The sequence below is a fragment of the Numenius arquata genome, chromosome 9, assembly GCF_964106895.1.
Source record: "Numenius arquata chromosome 9, bNumArq3.hap1.1, whole genome shotgun sequence".
Classification (NCBI taxonomy): Eukaryota; Metazoa; Chordata; class Aves; order Charadriiformes; family Scolopacidae; genus Numenius; species Numenius arquata.
Window position 1 is genome coordinate 6,712,046 of NC_133584.1, and position 22,816 is coordinate 6,734,861.

Below are 22,816 nucleotides of genomic sequence, written 5' to 3' on the forward strand. Positions count from 1 at the left end.
ATTACATGTTTTATAATGTCAGTAATTGACTAAGGAAGAAATAAAGGATGGATAATAAATAAAGGAATAAAGTACGGAAGGAAAGAATAACAGAAGTATTGCTGGAGAAGGGCTTAAAGTTCCAAAACTGGGCTTCCATTGCCAAGAAGCGTGGGTGTAATCAACAGAGGCTTGTGAATGTATAATCCTTCAGAGTGAATATCAGACAATTTACTTCTGTTATTACATTATTCCAAATGCAAACTATGACTGAGTTCACAGTCTTTGTTGCTGTCCCCCGGTCATTACTAAAAGTAATAGTTCTGGGAAAAAGAAATAGTGGGAATAGTAGAACCTTGAGAAAATTTGGGTTACTTTGCTTTTCCAGTGATGTGCAGTGCTAAAACTGAAAGTTATAACTATATATCCAAATTAATGACGTAACAGTAAACTTGAATGACCAACTACAAATAAAAGAAGGGGAAAAAAAGTCCAAACATGTTTCTTTAGTTGGCATGCAGGCATTCATCCGTGTATGGACAGATCCTTGACTGCTGGGACTGGCTAACACCAGAAATAAGATGATTTATCTGAACTCTGACTCTTTTAAGGATTCTTTTTTTTTTTTTTCCATGGGAAGAATGTCACTGCAATTCCAGGAGAATGGTCTCAATGACCTAATTTTTTATTTTTATTTTTTTTTTTAGGTTTTGTGCAGCATTTATAGTCCTGAATAATATGATGGTTCTTGAACGACTGCAACAGATTTTTATCTGTTTATTTATGCAAGAAACATAAAGTGTGTATACAGGTTGAAAATCTGTATGTGCACAAGACAGGTATGGCAGCATAATGTGCATATATAAATGAATACTTGCTGGCAAAGTCTTGGTATGGTCTTAGTGTGGTCTTAGTATGCTCAAATTAGCCACTGCAAAGTCAAAGCATGTGCTGCACACACTTGCAGGTGTGGATGAATGGTAAAAGAATGAACGTTGTTAAGCTGTTAATGCATTGAATTTCTTTCTTACCTTCATTATTGGTTGATTTTCAGTACCTATAATTAATGTGCTTGGAGTGGGTGGATGTCTTTACATTTGCCGGTTTCTTTTCACAGCTAAATCAGGGAACAAGAAAAGCTCAAGATTACGATTCTCTGCAAAATGCTTTCCAAGTTTCCCGGTGCCGTGGTGGGCTGGGCGGATAGAGCCCAAATAGGAAAATGCACTACTGGAGATAAATAGATGTTTGAAAAAAAACTGCAATCCTGAAACCCTCCAGATGAAAAGTTGCTTGCATTTTGGACTAGTTTCCAATTCTTTACTTTGCAACTCCTTGTAATAAGTAAAGAAAACTCAAATATTCAGGAAGTCCCAAACTGTAGAGCTATGCAGCTGGTACCCAGTAAGTTTGGTACCTTCCAAATTGGGTATAACCTTCTAGCTCTATAGTGTTTGGGAGAACTAATATTTGAATTGGACATTGTGTGAGCATGATAACATTTAAAGTTTGAAGTGTTTCATGTTTTTGGGACGATTCACACCTTAGTGTTGTCATTAAAGGGAGATGAAAGGGAGTCTGTGCTCAAATGTGAATTGGCTGTAGGTGTTTATTTACAGGCAAGTACTAATAAAGACAATCTTAACTTCAAATATATCCTTCTTAAAAGCAATGTCCATTACCATAACTAATAGAATAACTCTCCATTATCCCTCATTCAAAAATAGCAGTATTAATTTTTACAGTGACTATCTTAAGTAAGTGCATTTTTTAGTATCCTAAACTCAAAAAAGCTTTGAAAGTCAATTCATGGGCCCATGGATTGATAGCAGATGTCCATGCCCAGTGTCTGAATAAATGCATTTCCCACTCACCATGAAATTAATCCCTTGGCATCATATTTCTCATGTAGAAAATATTCTCAGTGTTTGAAATTGTTAGCCTTTGTGACTGTGCTTGAAGAATATTGCTTCTGATGGAGTATAGATGGTTTTGTTTAGTTTTGTCTGAATATCATGACATTGTTCGTTTAAGAAATGTCCCAAGCCTCCCACAGCTGGTTACTGTTCACTGTGGTGGACTTGGATTCAGATGCTCACTGATTGCTGTGGAATGTCATTCCTGGGCACAGAACACATTTGATAGAGGCGTAAATTCACTGGTTATCTTGAAATGAAACTAGTGAGCTTAAGGTGCAATCTACATTTGTAAAGTTAAATTTCCATCAGATAAGGAAGGGGGAAAATACATCCATGCCTTTGATCTGACGTGTGAGGAAGTCACTGGAAATTTTCCCACGTTCTTAATGACTTCAGAGGATCAGGCCCCTGCTAAACCAACCACAACATTAATTTAGAAATTTATATCTTTATAGCCTTAGTTTATTACAATGTAAACATCGCAAAAGTCCTTAAATCTAGTGAATGAAAGTGCCAAAAGCATAAATCAATAGAGAAGAGTTTGACGCTGGGAACATAAAGCTGGACAGAGGCTGACAGTCACTGATTAAACAATATACTGCAGAGTCTGAGCGGACAGGTATGAGGTGAGTAGTGAAGACACAGCCCTTTCTGTATTGGATGATTTGTTGAATTCTGGAAGAGGGAGATACTGGTAAAATGTAGGGTCATTGCAGACAGTGGCTGGAGCTGGTCCAAAGGCTAGAAGAGCTCTCTGGGCTGGTCAGGGTCACCTAAACGAGCACAGTGACTTGATTACAAGAAAATTAAATTCTGTAATTCAGATTTTGAGGGTAAACAAATAAGTGGTGTATATTTGTCAAGAGACAGCATCTAGCTTCTTCAAAGAGAAGTTAGTAATATTTTAAGCTATTTAAGTTCTCTTCTGCTTGAGTGACTGGAGGGTAACTGAAAGCTGAAAGCCAACTGGTGGCCCGTGCAATGCTGGTGACCAGTTTCATTTAACTCCTAGCTCATCAAAAATCTAGCTCTGAAATCACTAGATGTCTTCATCGCTTCTTAAGCGGAGTGGCCCAAATCAGATATTTTTGAAAAATACAAATGAAAGTTTCTATTCTTTTTTTTTTTTTTTTTGAGTAAACACCCTAGAAAACATTTTTTAAAATGGGACTGAAAAGAAGTACCTCTTCAACACTTGAGTAGAAAAGTGGGAGCCACATGCAGGCTCCTAAAGACTATTCCCTCTTGTACGCAATTAAAAGAAAAAAAAAAAAAAAAAAGAAAAAAGAAAAAAGGGAAGAAGAAGAAAGTAGAACTTACTATCTGCTCCAGAATCCTCACAGTAGCCTGGATATGCACATAGCAGAGCAATAAGAGAGGATTTCAGCTTATTGCGTTAGGGAGAGAGGATACATCCAAAATCCTCAAGCAAGTTTTTCAGAGGAGGTTATCATTTACTTTTTGCATCAATAACAAGTTCGTTTTTAAAGAAACAATTAATTTGAGAGAAGTACTAAAGTGGATTAAATACAGGCTCAGGAAGGGCAGGAAAGAGAAACTGCTACTAGACAAGAAATTTTGAGAAAAATGCATAAATCCATTTCTATTAATTTTGTGGTTTTTTTTAAACTCGGAAGAGACATAGTATATCTTCAGTAATGAACCTGGCTGATGGCTTCATTTTGGAGGATGGCAGAGAAAATAAAAAATATATTTGAAGTGATGTGCGTAGATTGGTTTTGATGCCTCTAGATTATTACCACATGCTTTGCAAATAAGGCTAGAGTAATAGGCTGACAACATAAAACTAAGATCAGAAGCCAAGATTTTTAAATATAACTATTTTGGGGGTGTGGGGGAACGACCAAGTATTTTGATGGGTAACTTGGTACACATGTCTGTTTATCTGTCTTCTAAAGATCTTGTGAAATATGACATATCATCACAAGTCATTATAGTGAGTTTTGAAAACCGTGATCAGAAATTATATCAAATTATCAAATTATATCAAATATCATATTATTTTGTGTCATATTATGGCTGAAATATGGATGACTGGGGCTTGGTGTATTAAGGAGAGATGTTGCTTGGGGAAGATCATATTCCTCTCCTGGTGGATGCTGTTGCCAGAATAGCAAGTGTAGAAAAGATCAAAAATTGCTGCAATGTTGGTTTTTTTTTTCGTAATTACATAAAAAAGGGTAGACAAGTGCTTGCTATTGAGCAGGTCAAGTAAGTGAGGAACTAACACCTGGGACATCCTGCCTTCTTTCCAGTCCTTGATACTGATTTGCTGTGTGGATTTAGATAAATCCTTTAATATTGCATTTGTAGCTTACTTCAGTAGAATGCTTATCTCTGTACCATGGAGGCATGGTGGAAATATACAGTGCTGCTGCCTGCATAGAGAAATATTTATAATATATTATAGGCTGAGCTAAATGTTTGCAATGAAATCCCAAAATACACAAACCCTAGACTTGTTGTGCACTAGCTGAAAGGTTAGCACCGGGGAAGATCTGGGCAATACCTTTATCAAGTACTGATAAATATTGTAAGTGGCACCAGAGAAGTCACATACAAGTATTTTCACTTTCAGCTGACCTTTTAAGCACATCTTGTGTGGCATGGGAAATAAACACTACCGTTTGTGGGCACTGGCACAGCTCTATCTATGAAGAGAAGATTCCCAATGGACCTCAGGAAGGATCAGAAACTGCAGGATCAGCCCTTGCATTTCTATAGATTCATGTGAGTGTAATTTAAAGCAGAATTTACCTACAGTGTTTTTCAGAAATTAAAAATTAGCATTTTAGTTCTGATTTAAGAGTGAAAATCAATTCCTGTGGTTTTTGCAGCTCAGGATCCTGATGAGGCTCTTTGCTATGCTAGACACCTTACAGGCAGAGTATTTCATCCTGCAGTGGTTGGTGTCCCTCATCCCTTGATACACCAATACACCTTACAAGAAAAGATCAGGCTCTTGCTTAGCACTCCTGCTTGGGTTTAAGGAGGCAGTTAGAGGGAATGCTGAGACCAGTCTCTGAATCTGGGGAAAAATTGCTCTCCATGGAGACATTGTGTTCATACTGACCAATCTATGAGATATGTACATATTTTCATTGGATTAATTGGCTTGGATTACCTGGAGCTGCTTCAGAGTAGCTTTAATGAAGTGAAGACCAGACATTATTTTACATAGACAGAGCTCTTAGAATTTATTGTAACAGAAGTATCAAAACAATTTTATTGTAGTGTTTTACCTTAAGTACCTTTTTAGCAATAGCAAGAAGTTGGGAGCCTGCAAAGAACCCCATGAACCCTGGTCCCCAGTCCTTGGTGTTGCTCCTTATCAGTGCACCTCATTGCCAGTAGTCTCAGCATCCTCAGTATAAGTAACCTTAGCCCACTGTCGTATTTATTATGACACTACATATTTCACATTAAATGTTATTTACTGTAACTCTGTACATAAACGACTAACAGCGCTATTGGGAACTGTCCTTTGCATGCCTTATATCAAATACAGATGCAGATCACATTTACGACTCAAAACACATGCAATGTAGATTCATAAATTATATAAGAAACAACACAAAGTAATGAGAGATGTGTCATCTTTAGTTTCTTATTTCAGAGGCAGCAGTATGGCATGGAAGATTTATTTACTGTCCCAGCCATTGGCTTCCTTGCAGTCAGTAGATCATCACTTTGCTTTAAGTCTGCAAATAGAAATAAAGATGTTTTGCAAGAAGGAAAATGCTAAGACAGCAGCTTGGCCCAAGCTGGGGTGCAGGACTTGAATTTTGGAGATCTAGGTCTCAGCTTACATCGGTCACTTGGGAAAATCCTGTAGTTTTTGCATGTCTCCCTCTCCTCATCTATGGAACCCTTTTAACTGGTGTATGGAAAGCATAATGTAAAAGCTGGGAACTAGTCACATCTGCTCTGAAGGGGACACACTGGTCTCCAAGAGCCAGACAGAGGAATACTGTGGACCTGAGTGGAGCCAAAGAGCAGAGGTACAGAAATGGGGAGCTGGGAGGGAGAAGCTCAGGTGGGAACTGGTGACACTGTGGCCATGGCGGCTCTGCAGAAATGCTGGGAAATGTCCACCAATAAAGGTGGTGAGAAAGTGGATGGCGGTTTTCGATTCAAAGCAATGTACTGCTGGAGTGAGAAGAACTTAGCAAGGGAATAATGTTCTGGATCTGAATAAGAACTTAGATTGTCTTTAGGGATTGGAAATAATACCTGTATTGTGTTCGAGTGCAATAGTAGGAGATGAAAAAATCCCTTTTCTTTAGCCTAAAATTATATCAATGTGAGAATGATTCCTTCCCACCTTGGGTGAAATCCGTATTTGCACCAACATTCCTGCATGAGCTTTCCTAGCTCTGAGATACCCAACGGGATGTATCTGTGAAGCAACAGTATGTTCTCTTGGTGCCAAAGAGAAGGGCTAGGGCTACAGCTAGGGCTAGGGTTAGGGCTAGGGCTAGCACAGCCACCTGCAGTGCCAGGGGATGGGGGAGCATGGCTGGCAGGCATCAGCAGCACCACATGTAGAGCTCTACACCATAGCCTGGAGGTGCTGCCACAGATGATCTTCTTTGGTCCAGTATTGTAGAAACTGCGTGTACATCTTAGCCAGACTGAACAGATTCCATCCCTCTAAGACAAGGCAAATACATCTCTGCAGGGAATACTGATAAAATTGCATGCAACATGCATGTTCAGAGGCTAAGCTTAGTCCTCAGCTACTGTGAACGTCAGTTTGCATCATCAGTAAACACGGAATGAAATTAGGCTAGAAGGTATTATGATTAATTGTGTTTTATTTTAAATATTTTGTACATATTTTGTACAAGCAAATATGAACTGCAGATTCCAGAGTAGTCCTTAAAAAAAAAAATAGGAACAGAGATGTGATGTATTTCCTCTTTTTGTGTTTATTTGAGAAACAGTAACCACTTAACAGTAGGGTTACAAGAAGAAAGACATTCTTCAGATTATTGCGTTTCTAGGGCATGGTTGCTCGCGTGATTTTGTGTGGGCATATCCCTGTGGACACACAAAGTGTGGTCTGACTCCTGCATAGCAATTCATAGAAACAGGATGTAAGAAGAATCCTTTCAGCGAAATAAGCTTCTTTACAGCCAGTAAAGCAGTTTGCAACATTCAGAAAAATCACTGAAATTATTTCCTGGTGGACTCACTTACCATTTTATCATATTGTGCCAGATCATGCATGTTACTGATGAAAAAGTAAAAATTCACAAAAGTTATGTAGGGAAAAAATGCTCAAAATTACTAGCTGTGTTTTAAAAGCTTGCAATCCTAAAGGTCAGGTTTCAGTTGTATTTGTCTCTTTTGTATTAGTGTCTAGTATTATTCAATAGAATTTCCCATCTGAAGGGTTGGAAATCTTAAGTAGATGATGTGGATTTGTGCGTGATCAGAATTTCCAAGGAGGGTAACTAAACAGTCAGAGCAACTAAAAAAGCGATGCTGTATTGATCATGAAGGTTATAGTTCAGTGACTAGAATGAAGAATATACTGTAACGCAAAGCATGTATTCAACAGAAAAATGCATAGACATATACAAAAGAGAGATTTAAAAAAAACCCAACACTTCAGTTCATTAAAAGTTTACACATTTGTTAATCTTTTATCTGAGTTTACAGAATTAATTTGAGACAACTTGATTGGCTGAAAATCCAGAATATTAAAGCTTTCAAGAGAATAGTATTCACGTAAAACCTTTTGAGTACTTTTGGAACATTTGGATGCTTTAAGTAACTGTGTACAAGTTCATAGATTCATAGATTCATAGATTGGTCCAGGCCGGAAGGGACCTCCAAAGGTCATCTAGTCCGACCTCCCCGCAGTCAGCAGGGACACCCCCAACTAGATGAGGTTGCCCAGGGCCTCGTCGAGCTTCACCTTGAATATCTCAAGGGAATGGGCCTCAACCACCTCCCTGGGCAACCTGTTCCAGCGTTCCACCACCCTCATGGTAAAGAACTTTTTCCTAATATCCAATCTAAATCTCCCCTTCTCCAACTTAAAACCATTGCCCCTCATCCTGTCACCGCAGGCTTTTGTAAACAGACCCTCCCCAGCCTTCCTGTAGGCCCCCCTCAGGTACTGGAAGGCCGCTATGAGGTCTCCCCGGAGCCTTCTCTTCTCCAGGCTGAACAATCCCAGCTCCCTCAGCCTGTCCTCGTAGCGGAGGTACTCCAACCCCCTGATCATTTTGGTGGCCCTCCTCTGGACCCTCTCCATCAGGTCCATGTCCTCTCTATATTGAGGGCTCCAGACCTGCACACAGTACTCCAGGTGAGGTCTCACCAGAGCAAAGTGGCAGAATCACCTCTCTGGATCTGCTGGCAACACTTCTTTTGATGCAGCCCAGGATGTGATTGGCCTTGTTGGATGTCACAATTTCTTGCATTATTAATAAAAGTAGTAGCTTTGCATCTTCCTATTTCTAATTATTTCTCTAAGTATCTCCAGGAAATAGAAGCATAAAATACCAAGCATTAAAAAATACTGGGTAAGCATCTTTCGAAGAACACACCCATTAATTAAGTCATGCTTATCTTTACGGTTTTATATTGATTTTCAAATCGTAAAATAAGTGCAAGATTACAAAATGGCCAAATCAAGGCTGTTACTGTGAGGCCAAGATTATGAGTCAGTAGTATCTTGCTACGTGAGAATCTCCACTAGTATCAATGGATAACTCTTGGACTTGTTAATTGATGGACTTTTGAAACTAAACTGAAAAAAGACACAAAGATCATATCTCAGGAAAAGAAACCACACAAATCCAAGACCGTTTTAGCAGCACTGAAGCAGTTTTCAATCAAATAAAAGGTAAGTAATCTCTCAAAATTAACTCATTTTTGTATGTTAACTATGTATTAAAAATCCTAACAATTTTATTTATTTAAGTACATACAAGTATTACATATAAGTATATATAAATCATACATATTGCAATCATTTTGCGGATGTCCTCAGGACCTCAAAACGTTTTTGGCCTTGAACTCTTCTCCAAAAAGATCAAAATCTGTTAAAAATATAACCTGGCTCATAGTAACCACAGAGAGCCAAATTCTGCTCATTGTCTTCTTCTAAGATCTGTCACTTTCATGAAGTCCCCGACTACGTATTTTGTCTAACTACAGAAAATAATATATGGTATTGTTTAAGTCCTACGTTATAGTCTTCAGGACCACACTGTGGCCTCTCTACTTTCCTTAAAGTGCTGTACTTATGGAAGTTTCATTATTTGTTAAATGTCATAATAGAAAGTAAAACCAACTTCTTGTCTTTCTAAGATAGACATCTTTTGGATCTCTTTAAACGTTTCTCTACATTGGATCATGTTTTACAATATAATTGTAATACAGTCAATATAAAATTAATAACAGTTATTCCATTTTAATTTACAGAGATGTAGCAGACTGTCTTCACTGAAACACCACTGTAATTAACCGAATTATTTTAATGTTAATTTTCAGAAAATGTGACTGATGCAAAGCACTGAACTGTCAGGAGAAAATTCCCAACATCTTGGTTTATAAGCGAGCATTTCTTACCTCAAATGCTCACTACAGTTACACCCTTGTTGTTTAACATTTTTCCTTGGAAATAAGCATATGTTCAACTGTAGTTAGCCATAAATAGGTATGAGTTAGAAGGAAATCTAATCCCACACTTGAAAATTATACTGAGGAAACTGCATGCTTTATCTTCTACTGGTGATGTCTCTCTTACGGTAGTATTAGTATACAGAAAAACCTGAGCCTTTTCTCCACTGTGTGGTTTACCAGTTTTATCAGTGGTGGAACTAATTGCAGATCTCAGGTGTTCAGTGGAGCTCACTTCCATGTTTCCTGCTCATTCCTTTTTTTTTTTTTTTTTTTTGATGAAGACTTCATATATTTTCCAGAGTATATGAGGTAGAGGCGTACTTTATTATGAACCAAAAGGCAGGAACACGTGAAATTTTCCGACTACATTTTTCCCAAAGGACATGAATGAATTGTTCATTGTAGCTGGTGAATCAAAAGTGCACAGCAGTTACAATACCAATGGCCCTTTTCCTTCCGTCTTCATATTGAAATTATTTGGGAATTATTTATGCTCAAATGATTTTTTTCCCCTTTCCAGTCTTAAGCAAATGACACCTCAAAAGCTCCAGTTTTCATGTAAGAAAAACATGCATAGAACATAATAGAAATCAGATTTTTAATTAAAAAAGGGTTTTAACACTAACTTGAAACGTGACAAGGATCTAGCCTTGGGCACATGGATTTCAATGCACTGGTAGGAAATATCTTGGTTTAAATTATATGCTTAAAAAAGCATATTCTGTATTTAAGTACAAAGAGTCATTTTCTTAAGAACTCTCTGAATTTTGTGTAACTACCACACAACTGAATGGAAATGAGATTCTAAAGCGCAAACATAAATAATCTGCTAAGTGAAACAATCCAATTGTGGACAATTTATGCAAGTACAGATGGAATGAGACTGGGGTCTGTGTGGGGCTTTTTCATTTCCCCACCAAGAGATTACCACTGTATAAGCTGAAACTATGAGTTGGGCCAAGGGGAACACTCATGTAAAAGAAAAGCAACTAAATTGGGAGTTGCTAAGGAAATGGTTTGTTACTGTCTCCTGGATGTCATTTCACATGAGTGAAAACAAGAGGTAGTTTTATCCCATGACCCTAATGATTCTCCACCTCAGCTGTTGGTACATACAAGGTAAATTCAATATATGTATATGGATCAGACGTGCTCCCTCTCCTCTCTGACAGTGCATTTAACCAGCTTTTACTTTCACTCTTGGGGTAGGATTTATTTTAGAAAGTTAGAAAAAAAATGTCTGTGTTAGTCTTCAGATAGGAAAAATTACATGTTAAGAACCAAAGTTCACTGTCTAATAATAATTTGCAATGATATAATGCTTTCTACTTTCAGAGCAATATTAGTGTTAATTAGGCCTTTTAACACCTTTTTGGAGTTTAAATTTAGTTTAGCATTGGTCAGAAAGTTGCTCCGATTCTTTCTTTATGTGACTAGAGTAGTTGGCCTTGGTCAAATTCCTCCTGTCCAAGTACCTACAACGTCATCGTCATTTGGTGTTAACTGATGCCTTTTGGCAGCGATCGTGCAGGCTGAAGGTGGAAACAGCACCTGAACTGTCCCTGTATCTTCAAACCAGCCTTCCCAAAGCAGGTTCAGGCGTCCGATCCCTCTGTTGTGCTTTCTGTCACGTGCAGATGCCAAATCTCAGCTTGCTCTGGGCTACTGCAAAATAACAATAATGAATTTGGTTTTTTCTTTGTTTGTTTCATTAAAGTAGTTTCAAGACAAAAAATTGAGTATTCAAATGTTTTCAGATGTTATAATTTCCTTTTGAATTGACTTGGTCGTGCAGTTCCCCCCAGCAACCTCAGCATTTTGGGAGGGGTCCCAGCAGCACTCTTTCCTTCAAGCACCATGCACATTGGGGGGTTTCAGCTGAGCAAGCCACCAGTAAACTTGATGTGCTCATTTCACCGCACCCTGAGGAAGCCAATTTTTCACTTGCCCCTTTTACTGTGGAAAGAAGAAAGGGACAAGAAGGCAGCAACTAAAGAAAAAGAAAAGATCCATCAATGTCACCAGTTGAGGGCCAGGTCACTCAACTCCAGAGCAAGAGCTGTGCCTGCAGGTGTGATACTGCAAAGTGTGGCTGCTCCCTGGGTGTGTGAAAAGCAGCTTTCTGAAAGCCATTAGATACCTGAATGCTCCAATACCAACAGTGGGAGCTGAAGTTACGAGAAATGTCTGAATCCTTACCTGGAACAAATAGCAAATCTGAAGACGAGGCTAAGCCCTCTTTGTGCAAGAGGTAGGGACGATGACAGAGAGGAGGTTAGTGACATGTCTCATTTAGTCTAGCATCAGACCAGAATGTTTCTGACACCGGGTTGTTTCTGTAAAGACTAAACTGCAGCAGTAAGCCCTTGACCACAGAAAGGAGTGACAGCAGCTCTGAAAATCAAGAAGCCTCGTGCAGTATCAGGAACACCGTACGTGAGCAAGGTCACCATGGACTAGTGGCAATACGGGTGACAGGAGCCACTTAGCTTGTCATCTTTCCAGGAAGATGGGATGTATAAGCACAGGTCACCAGAGTGCCTAAGAAATAATCCCATTTGTGATTATATTGCCAGGCGCTGGGGACTGCACCTTCTGATTCCTGATTTTCAATCCTGGGTGAAACAAGTCAGGAATTGCAAGTGAGTGGAATAATTTTTCTTCCCAATAGTCTTTTCAAACATCAACTCAGTAAATAATTAGGTCAGATGAAATATCAAATATTTCCTTGTCCTTTCTCCTGTTTCTTGTTTAAGCAATGCACTTTAGAGGTGAAAGATACTAGCGCAATTGACTACTTTTTTCTTTCCTTTTTTTTAAAGCTTTCATTCACAATCTGTACAACACAAGTCTTTTTTTTTTTATCCTCATTGCTTACTTCACCTTATTTTATGGTTACCCACATCCCTTAGGGGGTTAGAAAACAACTCGGAATCTTTCTCCCTGTTGCCTCATATAGTAAAACATGTGGGTGTCCTTAAACCTCTGTAGGTGATGGATATGTATCTGCCTCTTCTTGGGTAAGCAAAGCTGGTGTACCTCGCTATATGGTTCCCCAAACCAACAAGCTTGGCATGATAACAACCAAAACCTCCAGACCTTGTGTCTAGGCTTCTGGTCTGTAGAAGCTGCAGGTCACCAGCAAATTGAAACACACCTGGTTCCCAGCCAATCAGATTGCACAGTTTGCCTGGTTGGCCAATCAGCATGCACATAAACACCCATCAACAGGGCATGCTCCACATTGTCTATTGACCAAGAGGTGACCAGGCATGAAGTCCTTGAGCTCCAGGTTTCTACTGAAACAAAAAGGTACTAAAGGGGAAGGCGCTCAGGTGCTCATCAGGCTTACATGGGCCATAAAAACCATCATGTTTCTCGTTGCTGTAGGACCTAGATGTTGATATACAGCTTTGAGTTCTTTACATGTGTCACACTGTAGCTTTTCAAGGTCTTAAATTAGAAGACTTTTGTGGATGTTTAGAATACAGCTGCATGAATGTTTTTCAGTTATTACCCATGTGCTGCAGTTTTGGGGAACAGCATTCGATGGGCTGTTTTTCTTTCCAGTGACCTGTTTCCATTACTGGGGGATGGAAATGTGTGATCAGGTCCTCCTTGTGGTGGCCCTTGCTGAGTCAGCTAGCAGCTCCCACCTTACAACATGGAGGCGGCTGCAGTGACTGAAGATTGTTGTGGCAGCCATGGTGTTATGAACTGTTCCCACTTGACTTTCACTGTGGTGTGCAGAATACCAACAGTGCTGGCGATTTCAGTGCTGTCCCCTAGGTAATACCTGAAGACTGCTGTAGTATGGGGAAGAACTCTGGCATTCTAGGAACTTATTTTAACAAAACAAAATGAACGCTCCCAAAAGCCAGATGTGCTCGCTCTTAGGTGATCACCAGGAAAGTACAGGGCTGGATCTTGTTTGGTATAAACAATAAAATTGTCTTCAGACTATTTAAAACACAGTCTGCACTTGTGACAATCACATCTGGTTGAGGAAATCTTTCTGGGTCTCCGCCATCAGTGAAACTATTCTCCTACCCTAGTATTTTAATTGATTTGAAAGTTTAAGGGAGATGTCAGTTCACTTGATAATTTATTTTTTTTTTATAAATCTGTGATCCAAGTCAGAATTTGGATTCTCATTAGAGAATGGGAAGGTTGTGCATTAATTAATTCCTATTTGCCTATAATACAGATTTTTCTCATTTAAAGCTCTACTGTATTTGTAGTAGAGGTACAAAACTCTACAGCAAGCCTCTATTTAGGTATGATGGTATACCTTGTCCTCTGATGTTTCTCCATGTAATTAAGATTTCCCTTCAATCCTACTTGTTTCATTATGACATGTCTCCTTGTATTTTCTTCATGCATACCTGAATTTGACAACTTGGGCCTGGGGATTTTAAGTTTACAGCGCAGGAATTAACAGATTGCAAATTTTGTCTGAACCACACTAATCATCAGTTATGTTTTCTTCAAGATGCTGTCTTCAGTGAAGAAAGACAGAAAGCATTGAAGGCTTTTGTGTTTATCTTCCTGGCACGCTTTTAATAGGTCAAGACATAAAATTGTTGATGTATTTCTGTATTACTAACATGTATAGGCAGAACCAGTGGCTGTAGTTTCTATAACAAGTGGTGTCTTAAAAATCACAAGGACTGAATAAAACAACCTATGGTTTGCTGTTACAGAAGTTTCATTTGAAAATATTGCAACTTTTTTCTTCTATCTATCTGTCCATGGACTTGAAAGTGTGGCTGAAAGAGGAGAATATGTTGTGTTTGGCTTTTCTTTTTCACACAAAAAAGAGTGCAATCACTATCTTATTCTGAATAACACATAAACCCGAATGAAATAATATTTTTTTTCAAGTGAGGACTGGAATATGTTTGTACTGAACCAAGACAGGATGTCGTTTTTTCATGACTGTTTCCACTGAGGTCCAAAGCAGGACATGACCCCCAAATGAAATATTGCATAGCTAGAAGTGTTGGAATACCCTTCATCCTCCTTTTATTAATAATGAGGAGACAAAGGAACTGATATTGTGGATCCAATCCACGAAAATAAAAGTAGCAGATCTGAAAATACAGAAATAGCAGAAAAATACAGAAAATGTACTTGTGCAGTGAAACATATTTGGAATAGCCAATGTCATTGGGCGAATATACTGTTGGTAACTTTTCTTTCAAAAGTCCCTTGATTCTACACTGCTTCTGCAAAACTTGCAGCTTAATCAAAGGGTTAAACAACATAGAAGAGTCTTTTTTTCCCAACCACCATTCTTTTGGAGCAAGTACAGTGTTGATGCTATGTAAGAGTTTTCATTCCCATAAATGGATGCTTTAAATCTCCTTTATGTTTTTTGCATTAAAGTTGGGATGAGTGATATCTGAACATTTCTGTTCAAGCCTTGGTTCAAGGGTTAGGTCTCACTGGTTTACTATCAGTTTCAGTGTGAATTGAATGAATGAAAATTTGGTCTATGTTTAGTTTTGATAAAGCTATAAATAGGCTAATTTAAGTGGTGATTTACTAATTTTTAATGATTACGATTTTTTTTTTTTAAATCATTGTAGCCTGAAGGGCTTCTAGGATATTTTGGAAGTTCTGCTGAAAACAGATAGCAGTTCAAAGGAAAAAATGAATATATAGTCATATATTTCCTGAAATATAGCCCTTAAGGAATTTAGGCAACATTCTAGGACCATTTTACAGAAATAAGTCTCTTCAGATATTAGCATAATATTTCATTGGTAGTGGTGCAGTATCTAGCATAAAAGCAAGCTTTTTGAGTAATGCCACAGTTGAAACAAAGGATACTGTAATATCCTCCACTTTCTAAAGGGATCTTGGTGTGTACGTGTAAAAGTATCTGATGGTAGCAAGAATGTCTCCACAACAAGGTTACACCGGTAGTAAAGCTGTTCCTTCCTTGGGAGCAAAGTTTTCTGTGAATGTGGGCAATGCATTGTTAAATCTGTATAGTTAATAAAAGATTGAACCACATTTTTAAGGAAGTATTGATAAAGAAGCGGTACTAACTCTAAGGGTAACTAAGTTCCCACAGAGTTGCTGCTGTTCTGGTAATTTAAGAGAGATTCTTCCTGTATGCTGGTCACTATGACAGTCACCATCTTATCTTGGCCTTAGCATAACCTGTAGTTTTCCTGTTGCTGCACTCCTTTCTTCTGCGGGCAGTGTAGCAACCTTGTCTCCGTACGGGAGCTGCTAATGCACCTACCACAACTGTTCTTCCTCAGAGCAAGATAACTTTTATCAACACGCTCCATGTCCAGTTTTACTTCTTGTAGAGACACCAATTTTAAACTATGAAAATGATGAGGTGAGGTTACAAACTCTACATCAAACATAGCAAAGTGCCTTACCTTACTTTCTAACTGGCACTATCCCTAAACGCTAAAAACTGTGCTAATGCCATATACATGTGGATTGGTTGACATCCTGTTGACATCTTCTTTCATGTAGGTATTAGTAGTAGTATTAACAAATTTTCCTTTGGAGACTCTTTAATTCTTTGTGTTCTCTGTGCCAGCACAGAACTGAAAAAGTAGAAAAGAAGTAGTGTTTTGCTATAAGGCAGAGTTATGATAAACATAGGCCCCAGGATGATAAACTTACAAAGTAATGCCATACTGACCAGAACCCCTTTCCTTGAGGTGCCCATGTTCTCTGTGATTCCTTTGCATTTCTCATAGTGGGGGGAAAAATAGTTGTTGGATGCCCAGACAGTCCTCTTTGGGTTTTCAGACTTCTCAGAGAATATTTGAAAGTTTTTAGCTTAGACTCTGAAGACTATAAAACCAGAAATTACCTCTGCCTACAACTGTTATAAGCAGAAACTCTTCACCGGCTTGGTTTGCTTTTTCCTTTCAAGGAGCAAACAACAATGGCAAAACTTTTCCTTCCTGCTTGCTGCTCTGTAATGCCATTCAAACTGAAGCAAGAAGCACCACACATAATACTTAAAACATAAAAATGCAAATGATTTCTCACCTCAGATTTACCTTTTATGTACAAAAAGGCAGACTGTTTGCAGCAGCAAACTTCATTTTCATCATCTCAAAAGGTGAAAATATAACTTTTTATTTAAAATTTCATCACACACATTGCCAGAATCTTTTCCACTTAAACTATACTGTGGTCTCTAATGGGATCTGATGTTTTTCTTGCTTGGGATTGAGTTGTCCCCTTGGCTTGGCTGGTTCCCCTGCTTCAGCGCTTCAGTTCTCTCTGTGTCTTCCCTGCCTTTTTCTCTTTCAAGAGCTGTTGTCTACTGCTGATCTTGTGGGACACAAAAGTCCCACAGACCATGACCCTGTTCAGACCTTCCTGTGCAACATGGTGTCACTCAAGTGGCAAGATCTTGCTGCAGGCTAGACTGGGAGCTTTGCGCTCCCAGCAGCCATCAAAGAGGACAGTATTGCCTTGTCCTAGTAGCTTTCTACACCAAGACTGAGTCACTAAGATATTTTACTCCCTATTTGATTGTATTAAGTAATGGCAAGATCTCAAGTCAAGGAATTCAGTGTTAAAATGATTTGCTATGCAAATAATGTAGTTTTGACTTGTAATTTTGTGGTGATGTTTAAAGGAGATGATATTGTATGAGAGAACATCTTAGAATGAAAATAAAGCGGCCACAAGGTAATATACTTGTGCTGGGAGATTTGTCATGTGGAGAGCACAAACACATCTTAAGAACAAGGTAAAAAAAACCCAAAGTATATTAATGGGATAGAGTAATGCAAAAATTTCTGGTGCTGAGTCTTTCAGTGACAGTGGTATTAAAGAACCTCAGATGAGCTGCAAGATACATAAGTCTTCTGGTTAATGATGTTAATACCTCAAATGGATGAGAGAAGGGGTCTTTGGGTCTTCCTTGAACATGTAAAAACTGCAGCTGCTGATTTTGGAGCTTCTAATAATTTTTCGGCCACTGTACCTTGACTAAGTTTTTGTAGTATTTGCTGTACCCATGATGTCAATAAACATTATCAACAGAGAACGGCAGCCCAGAAAATGCTCTGCACCATGTACCTTTATACTGCTTGCTGCCTCTGTTTCCGAACTTGCTTAGGATTCATGGAAGGAGAAGCGTACCCATGGAGCTCAGACGAAGATCCAATGGGCCAAAGGGAAGGACCACATTTTCTAATCTGAAAGAGGAAAAATGAATTGTAACCTTCTACTGAACACACCAGATCTTCAGCGAGTAGAAAGCAAGTGAGTTAAGCAAAATCAGTCAATGCATAGGAACTCAATGATCTTTAAGGTCCCTTCCAACTCAAACCATTCTATGATTCTATGATAGTTGAACAAAAGGAAGGCTGAGGTTTCTCTGCACTAAGTGTTGATACAACTCCCCCTATAAGTCACTGTGAAAATATTAGGTGTTGTTTTTTTTAAAAAAAGCTTCCACTTTTGTGTTTAGACAGAAAACCTTGAAGCTAGTATGATCAGAATCTTTAAGGATTTGTGAGGAATGCATGTGTAAAACAGAAGCATCTAAGACGATTATTTAACATTTCAGGATTTTAATAATTCATCGTAGCGATACAAACATTACCATTAGGTTCAAGGCTACAGTTTAGAGGTCACTGTGTAGGGAGATGGCATATATTGTTGTTCCATAACTTTTGCTTTGGAAAATAAAGATTTAAGATTAAATGTGTTAGGAAGAAAAGACAAATCCCAGATATATGTTGTCATCTTACAATTATTCTTCAGGAATATTTTCCCTATATTCTTCCCTATACTTTCCCTACTTCTTCCCTATAAACTCTCTTCCATGGTAATCTTTCATGGTTTTCTTAAGCTTTTGTCATACTTTTTTTTTTTTTTTAGAGTAGCATTAAATTTATTTATACAAATGTTAAAATTAATAACTCATCATTCATTCCTTTGTCATAAATTTGATTGACTTACAACTATTTTAACAGGTCTTTTCCTCATTTGAGACCATTTAGTGACTTGTTGCCCCCGGGGCAGGGAGGGTGAGGTGCCCTTGAGCTGGGCTCAGAGAGGCCTGGCCAGGGGCCATGCCAGAGCCCAGCAGCTCGTGCAGACAGGGCCTTCCTTGGATCCATTCCACCATTAACTGCCTCGGGTTTGTAGGTGACATGTCACAGAAGGAGGTTTGCCCCAAAGATGGCTTTAAATTGAGAGTGACGGTAAGGGAGGGAGCAGCCATCAACCCTGTGAGGGAGTGACAGACGGGCTGGGTCACTAGGCCGCAGCCTGGGGTGATGTGACAGGAAAGGATCACAAAATCAACAAAATGGGCTCTCGCTGTGGAGAACTGCACGAAGACTGGAGAAAAACAAATGTCACCCTTATCAACAGAAAGGCCAAGAAGGAAGAAGCAGGGAACAATGGTCTAGGCATCCTTGCCTCTATCTCTGGGGAGACAACCATGTAGTCATGTATGTGCCTGCCATCGGGAGATAGGTTAGCAAACAGTGCAATGAGCTGATAACAGCAAAGGATAAAACATCGATTTTGGTGTTGAGCTTTACAATCAAGAGCAGCAGATAAAGGAAGCAGAGGAGCTTTAAGGTATGTCGTTCCTTCTCTTGCATCCAAGTTATGTTTTAAGGCTCACAGTCAATGTGCATTCAGGCAATGATAAAGGGAACGCAGGAGAGGAACTCTGGAGTATCATTTCTTCATGAAAATGTATGCTTTTCAATATACAGTGTAATTACAGACTTTAAATACAATATTCCCTGGGGAGTAACAATAAATATAATGTTAAAAATGACTACAATTTTTTATATTAATGGAGAAAATATGAATAGCACTATGCTATTTATAAATGCTTCTTAATTAATCACCATACTGAAAAGCACTTAGTTATCTAAGTACTATCTTTACTCTTCTAGAGACTGCTGATGGGACAGTCTTGCTTCTACTCTTCGTTCATTCCTGTTGCTGTGGGATTTCCATGAACAGAGGACCAGGTGGGGTGATAGGTTGTACTTCACTGACCTTACTGTCTGCAGGGTTGTTTCTCTTACGTTTTTTCCTCACTCCTTCCTCTCATAGTTGCTCTGAAGCATTTTTTGTCTTTTCTTAAATGTTGTCAGAGAGATGCCGCCAGCACCGCTGGTGGGCTCATCTTTGGCCAATGGTGGGTCCATTTTGGTGCCAGTAGGAACTGGCTCTGCCTGACGTGAGGCAGTCCCTGGTCTCTTCTCACAGAAGATACTTCTGCAGCCTCCCGCTGCAAACACTTTGGTATGTAAACCCCATACAAACATCTGAAAGTGCGTTGATATGCCAGTGCAATGCACACGTATTCACACACTTTCTGGCTTTGACTAAAAAGAACTAGTTTCTCTGTCTTTAAGGCTGTTTTATAAGGTTAAATGTTCTTAACCAAATGTAAAATGCAGTAACTGCTGCCAATGTATATTGATCTGGATGCTGGAGATTAGTTTTAATTAGTTTTATTGCTGGTGCGCAGTTCAACGTTAAATGGTACGGTGTTGTTCTTCACACAGGGCTGAGCTGCTGGCTCTGCAGCCAGCACAGCCCCCTTGGCGCTGCATGCCCTGCTCCAGTGTGCCTCTCAAAAATAGCAATGCTGGGAAAAGCATGAGTTTTACACAGCATTTTAAGGCACTGACTCCATCTACATACTTTCCCTTCTTTCAGTTGTGATTTCAGCAGCAACCAGTGTACCTGAGAGGCAGTTTCTTCTGCCTTCACTGAACTGCAACCCCCATGAAATCCCATGGGCTTACAGGCATGATATATTCTTCCACTTTACAAATAAGTAACTTACCCTGTTGCTATGTCTTGCCTTACCCACATGTCGCGAGCATGCAGTCAGAGCTCCTTAGAGGTTTTGTCAAATATGTTTTTAACAACTCAACATTCACCTTTATAAAACAGGACATAGTTTGTTTTTGTTCTACTAAGAGAAAGAAAACTGGGGGGGGGGGGGGGGGGGGGGAGAAGAAAAGAAAAAAAAAAAGGGGGATTTTGTTTGTTTTCTGTTTCAGGCATTTCAACTACGTGTAAGAAACTCCACAGTTAATCTCATGAGGAAAATTGTTCTTTGTGTATAAAGTGGTTTGCAGGGAATAAAATACATTTCTCAGTGATTGCCCACTAGTGTAATAATGCAGTAATCTGCGCTGTGTTAATGATCATGTGAATTATCCTGAAGATTTATTGCATGTAGACCTTAAGGAGTGTTTTAAACCATGTCCCCTTATCCCGGGGTTTAAATAAAACTTGAATCATTTTTACATTTTGCTACTTTTTTAATTTAGTCATGTAATTTATAGAGTTTTCAAAGCTGTTACTTCTGTTTTCCTTATACCAATGTTATTTCTCTGGGTCTAGATGGGCAAGAGGAAGTTCAGTGGGCTGGAAATCACCTTAATTGTCATCTTCTGCCTGGTGTTGATCATAAACTCTATTCTCATTTGCCTTTTAGCATCAGGACAATCCAGAGTCAAAACAACAGGTAAGCCCTTCCCATTGCTGTTCTAAGACCAGAGCAAAAACCCTGAGTGGGAACTGCTCCTCTCTGCTTGCTGAGACTATTGTGAACGCCACAGAGCTTCAGAAACTAACCATTGCCATCCTTTCTGTCATCCTTTGTGTTGCATTCAGACTTTTCAAGAACACAGACATTCAACTGAAGAGAGAGGAAAAAGAAAATATAAAAACCACAAGCATTTCTCTTTTGTCCTTTGCAAAATCAGTGGTTTTACTGCTCTGTTACTGTTATATTTTTCCTATTAGCAAAAGGTGAACTATGGTCATTCCTTCATTCCTACAGATAGAATGAATAATGTTATCTGTTTTGATGTAAGAAATAAATAACATTTCTATGAATTTATGATCATAAAACCGCCTTTTATACTGTCATAGACTGATTTTTAGTCTGTTTATTTTATATGATTTCAATACTTAAGATAAAAAACACTGGAAAAAGAAAAGCAATCAGGGAGACTATGTGGGAGCAGACATGTTGTGTGGAAAAAAATCTATAACCATAAAACCTGTATTGGTAGATTAAAAATCACTTGTCTTACCAAGATGGGATATATAGCACCCTTCTTTACATATGGTTCCTTTTTGTGTGAGTAATTCCATTTATGCAGGAGGATTGAAGCAAAAAGCTTGGAGATGAAAATGGCAGTAAAATAAAAATAATTGCTTATACACAACAAAAATCTTGGTGTTTTAGTAAAACTACCCATACAGACTAATATCTTCATATTTTCTGCCTATTTCAGTCTCAAGATAAGTATGAATCTGCCTGAGCAAAAGTTCTAAGTTTGTGTATTGCAGATGATGCAAACAGGTGAGTCTGTTTATTTGTGTGCATCTCGGCTCAAGACAAGATTTTTGCACTTCATTGTTCTCATTCCAAACATACTTAGTGTTCCACAATACATGTAAAGTAACAAAGAAAACAACAGTCATGTACTCTTTTGTCAGCTGAAGTTGCCAAGAGGTCACCTTAAATTTGGTCTAACAAACCTGAAATTTAATGGAGTGATTTAATGAAGCTTTAAGGTGTTTTTACCTGACGCTCTAATTCAAGCTCCTGTGGAAGAACAACACTTCAGGGGAAGGAGCACCTGTGAGAGCAGCAGCACAGTACTCTTTAAGAAAGCAAAATCCTCCCAATTTTAATTCCACAAGTGTTTTCACAAGAAGCGATGCATATTGAACTACAGGGCTGGGAATATCCTAGGCCAGAACTATATGTTAATGCTGAAAAGAATTTGAATTAGGCATTATTTTTTAAAAGCCCAACAGTTCTCTTTAAATATGAGCAGATCACTGATCTTAAAGCACAAAGATGTGAGGTCTCCCATGAACAAATGAGATTTCACTGCAGCCTCCAATTTAAACTACAAAGTGGATGTGGAACAGAACCCCTTTGGCATCGTGGTGACCAGAGTGAGCAACGGCAGTGCTGTAAGTAACGGTGCTTTTTCTGTGTAATACTGATGTCATTTGTTTTCTTTGAAAGCCCGTGTTGCCATGCTAACAATGTATGTCCAAGGTGCCATAAGTGACATGGACCCTTGGACTTGTAGTCTACTTCTTCTCTTCTTTTGACTGATGGATATTCGTCAAGAACTTCTGTGAGGCCTTTGGAAACAAATTCTGTGATATGGAGAGCTCTGCCTAAAAGGTTTTAGGTCTGGATCTCTGTTCATTTTCCCCCAGTACTAGGGAAATCTTTA